Source organism: Camponotus vicinus, unplaced genomic scaffold (genome assembly GCF_025532165.1).
Source record: "Camponotus vicinus isolate PSW18456_S1 unplaced genomic scaffold, iyCamVici1.0 SCAF_3, whole genome shotgun sequence".
NCBI classification, from domain to species: Eukaryota; Metazoa; Arthropoda; class Insecta; order Hymenoptera; family Formicidae; genus Camponotus; species Camponotus vicinus.
The window spans coordinates 10321783-10327295 of record NW_028141967.1 but is presented as its reverse complement, the minus strand read 5'-3'; the positions used below and the strand labels follow the sequence as shown (position 1 = coordinate 10327295).

At 29.6% G+C, this 5513-nt stretch overlaps 1 pseudogene; it reads right to left on the bottom strand.

Annotated features, from left to right (window-relative positions):
* Window positions 1-248: 248 nt before the first annotated feature.
* LOC145968990 (uncharacterized) lies at window positions 249-5222 on the bottom strand (annotated as a pseudogene).
* Between the last annotated feature and the right edge of the window lie 291 nt (window positions 5223-5513).

Below are 5513 nucleotides of genomic sequence, written 5' to 3'. Positions count from 1 at the left end.
CATTTCCTGTCTCAATGAGTGCCACAAATCAGATTCACTTTGCTCCATTGTATCACGTTCAATTTGTCTCCAATTTTTTCCATTTTCAAGCAACTTTTCCAAATGATTTTGTCGAAGTTGCTCAAAAACATAGGATGGGAGATCTGGTTTTTGTGATTGCGGGCCATAAAAACTATCTGTGCCTGATTCCCGCTTAAACTTTTTTTGCCTTCCATTCATTTCTCAAGATTCTCTGGTTCTTGCAACTTTTACTTGTCGTCGCTCTTCCAAAGTCTCGATAATGGGAGGAACATTTTTACATATGCTTTTATGCACTTGCGTGAGAACTTGCTGTGTGTTATATTGCACAACTGCGCCTGCAATTCTAGCATTATAGGAGCCTCGATTACCAAAATTAATGCGCTTTCCACCAATTTCTTTGCAGATTATCGAATTGAAAGACTCTGGAGGATTATTGGTTAATTTGAGCAACAAGCTATCAGAATAAGCGCTTAAATATATCATAGCACTCTCTACTTTTTGATAAAGACCGTGCAACTTGAGAAACGGTACATAATTTTTCTTCATTTCGTCAGCACAGTCACAAATACGACCGCGTTCTTGACATCGTTTATGTTCACCAAATATATGGCTAGGAATATTTAATATATCTTTTTGTAATTCCATAGCCTTATAATGGTCAGGTTGCTCTTCTTTTTTTCGTAAATCAATTGCTTTTATCACTTCTTTTGGTATCTTCAAAATGTTGCTTTTTACAACATTTCGTAGATAGACGAAACCACGCTTTCTGTGCATTTTTTGCTGAGTTGTCTCTGCTACAATCCTCAACTTTTTGTACAGATTGCGAAGCAAATGATTTGTACATTCAATTTTTTTAACGGTAACCATTTGTTCGCGATATGGTCTGCAATCAATGATGGTCTGATGTACGCTGCTATCACCATCGGCAATAATTGTTCTATACATTATTCCATGCATTTCTAGGCTACTTTTAAAGCCTTCTGCAATGGCGTCGCTCTCCATACTCGTGGAGCTTGCGTTACGATCGAAATTTTTGTAACACTTATGGTGTCTTGGTTCGATTCTACTTCTTTCTGCCATATCACATATCGTGCAAAATTTATTGCAGACGCCGACAAAAAGGATCTTTTTTGTGCGGTAACCAATTATAGCACCAACGCCGGAAAGAGAATCGTAAGCGTTGCCGTACGATCTCTTCATCCAACTACCATCCGCTATAACAGTTATATACGGAATACCGTTTATTGTTTCTTTTCTTTCGAGAGCGAGTTGCTTTTCAACATCGCCAGCTATTTTCATATTTTCCATAGCTGTTTTCTCGAAATTATCGATAACATTTTCTCGATATTTGATGTAAGTTTTATCAGACATACATGGAATGTTCATAGCTGCACACAGCTCTTCCAATTGGGCAAAACCAATTCCAACTGTAATAGTTCCTGCTACAGCAGCCGTATTTATGTCCAATGTTTTCGGATCTGTGGGTTCTGACCAGATGTTAGCTTCATAATTGCACATTTGGCACTTGAAGAACAATTGCGTCATGAACCCACGGCGATAAGAATTAACGAGTTTCCAATCTTTAAATTGGCACTCTATTACTTCCGCATGGTTATCAAATGTTCTGTGGATTTCATTCCACATAAAAGAAATGTCGACGGCCTTCGGGCATACTTTCTCGAATACGATTTGCATCCAGAGGGCCGTTATCAATAACAAAACTATTGTTATCGCAAAGTTCGACATTTTTGTAACACATACCTGTATTTGAAGATAACTCCAGGCATTGCAATGTTGGAGTACTAACTTTAGAATCCATCGTATCGAAAAGAGATTTCGATTTTTGAAAATTGATGGATTCATCATTAGTACCTTCCATGCTCCTGGAGTCATTTGCCTTTTGACGTAGCAAAAACTTTCGCCTGCAAGAGAAATAAATAAATTATTATTTTGAAAAATATATTACACAAAAATAAAATAATATGACATATTTGTTTGTGTGTGTGTGTGTATGTTTGTATTATTTAATATAGTATAATATTTAGAAATGATCTCTGAAAGATAAGTGCTTTCTTTAAAAATTTTTGCTAAAATTATTAAAAATTATACAAGATTTAAAAACTAGTAAATTATACAAGATAATCATATTTTAAATGATCCCTCAAAATTTCTGTTTTCGATTTAAAAAATAATAGACAAAATATTTTCGATTTAAAAAAATGTTAGACAAAAGTGTGAAATAAAAAAATATTCAATGAAATAAAAAATTTTTATAATTCCATTTTAAAAAATTGAGTTATCGTCCAAGTCTCCGAAATGTCATCTAAAATAATTCTGTTTTATCTAATATTTGATTTATTATTTATATTTTGTTTAATCTATTTAATATTTCTTTCACATTTTCATTTAAAAATTTTTTTCTAAAATCGCAAACAGAATTTTGAGATTGTTCATTTAGAATAAAATATTGTGTATATTGCATAATAAATCACATAATAACATACGTATTAAATATTTTTCAATTAAAATACGAAAATCGCAACTAGTAAAAATACTAATGAAAATAACCAGCACACGAATAGATCGCCTCTGGGATAATAATTTTTTTAACCAGAGCGGACATGCAAACCGCATCTGGTACGAAATATTTCTGAAAACAACCAGCTCACGAATAGATCGCCTCTGGGATAAATATATTTTTAAACCAGAGCGGACATGCAAACCGCATCTGGTACGAAATATTTCTGAAAACAACCAGCTCACGAATAGATCGTCTCTGGAATAACTATTTATTTAACTAGAGCGCACATGCAAACCGCATCTAGTACGAAATATTTCTGAAAACAACCAGCTCACGAATAGATCGCCTCTGGGATAACTATTTATTTAACTAGAGCGCACATGCAAATCGCATCTAGTACGAAATATTTCTGAAAGGAACCAGCTCACGAATAGATCGCCTCTGGGATAACTATTTATTAAGCTAGAGCGCACATGCAAACCGCATCTAGTACGAAATATTTAAAAACCAGCCCAGAATAAATCGCGTGTGGTAATAAATACTACTTAAAAAAAAAATACGTTATCAATTTTCATTAAATATATAAGGACAAACAAAAGACTGCATTGTTATCTTTTAGAGATTGTAATTTTTTGGCGAGATTATTTATGTGTGTGTGTGTATACATAATTTATAAATAATTATAATTTACAAAGACCTTGGCGAGCATATTATTTAACAATTTAAAGATTAATAGATTAATAGATAATTAGAATTCGTTTTAATCGTAAAAATATCATTCTTACTCCTTATGCCTTCTCGCTCTCGCTTCAAATCGAAGATCTTTCCTTATCTATATATAACAACGCAGGGATTTAAATATCATAAGAATTAAAACTTTTATTTCGCATTTTTTCTATTTGAAACTAATTGCAATGGATTAATGAGATTCTTGCGATTATAATGACACCAAACACGACATAAATCGGATCATTTCTAATCAAATAAATTATTAAATTTTAATTACATATTTAATCAAAAATGATCCAATTTATGTCGTGTTTGGTGTCATTTGAATCGCAAGAATCTCATTAATCCATAGCAATTAGTTTCAAATCGAAAAATGCGATATATAAAAATCTTATTTTCCATAGTAAGGTTACGTTTATATGACAGACGTCTATTTAATTTTTCACGAAGAATCAGATTCATAATTTTTGATACTCATTTAGAATCACTTTGTATATGTATAAAAGATATATAATTCATATTGAAATAATGTTTTAAATAAAATATTTCAATTAATATTTGAAATAAAAAGAAATATAAAAAATTTATATTTAAGATAAAGATCTTTAACATTTATTTTTTAGAACAAAACTTATTTTATTGAACAAATAAAATAAATGGATAAATTAATGCGTAAAGTATTAGTATAATTATTAAATTATTAGGAAAATATTCTTATAAATTTATAAAATATTTTGGGGAAATCTACTTTGTTTGACTTTAAAATTGAACAGAAAATTTTAAGAGATTATTTTAAAATTGATAAATTGAAAACTATAAATAAATTAAACAAAAAATACATTTAAAAAAGTTAAATATGAAATTAAAAAACTTGAAAATGTAAAATTATATATATCCCATTGAAATAATATTATCCAATTCCGCTCTTCTATAAAAAAAAATTTTTTAAATACTCTTATAATATTCAAAATTAATCAATTTAAATTATTTAATTTTTATTTTGGTTATTAAAGAACTATATAATTTTCTTATTTTTTAATTGTAAAAATGTAATTTTTGATATTTATTAATTCTAAAATATAATTTTAATTAAATATTTTATAAATTCAACGTTAAAATCAAAATAAATTTTCAAAACATCTTCAATTTATATAAAAATTTATCCTCCATAAGTAGACTAAAAATATTCTATTTATTAATTTCCCTATTTATTATTATTTCAATATCAATAAAATCAATTTTATTTATTTTCCTATATATTTATATATATCTATATAAAAAAATAAAAGTATTTTAAAAAATGTAACAAAACATAATAATAAATTTTTAATTATTGCTATACAAATACATACATACATACATGTTGATTATTCATGATGTACATGCAATACATACAGTAAAAAATGTAAACAGACAAGAATAGGCTACAAAAAAAGAATATAAATCAATCATAGATCTGTATAAATATCGCAAAGCTATATTTGATCGTTCGCATTAAATGACGCAAAACTCTTAAAGGAAAAAAGAAAAATAGTTAATTATCTGTAATAATCAATATCTGTAATAGTTAATGTAATATCTGTAATAGTTCAATATCTTTCTCTATCGATATTTTATGCACAACGTGCTGTGAAACTCAATGCGATCTACACACACAAAATCAATATATATCGCTTTACGGAATTTATACAGCCAGATATTCGTTCGCTCATTCACTCATTCACTCACTCACTCACTCATTTACTTATTCGTTCATTCTCTTTCATTTTCTTTGCTCATTCGTGTCTATTTATATCTTTATTATGCATGTATTGTGCATCATACATATAATCTATACGTGTATATATGTTGTAATAATGCAAAAATATACTAACCTTTTCATCCAGCCTTTCTTGAAGGAAACTCTGCGCCAACTAGAAGGCAGATATTTATAATCCCGAAAGTGTCCCATTATGTGGACGACTATATATTATAACTATATATTCACAAAATAACTTCACAAACTTCAAAAACTTTTTGTGATTTCACGAAAAATCACTTGTCTTAACGCGTTCTGCTTCTTCCGCGTCACTTGTACGCTGTAGCGGCGCGCGACTGAGAGTACTGTGCACGCGCGTATATCCAATTACTGTAGCGTGCTCGCGCTCGCGGTACGTGTGAAGTAGATTCACTCCGCGATACGAAACTGCAGATAATTGTTTATATGTAAGAACGATATATATGTACACAATAATATATACCA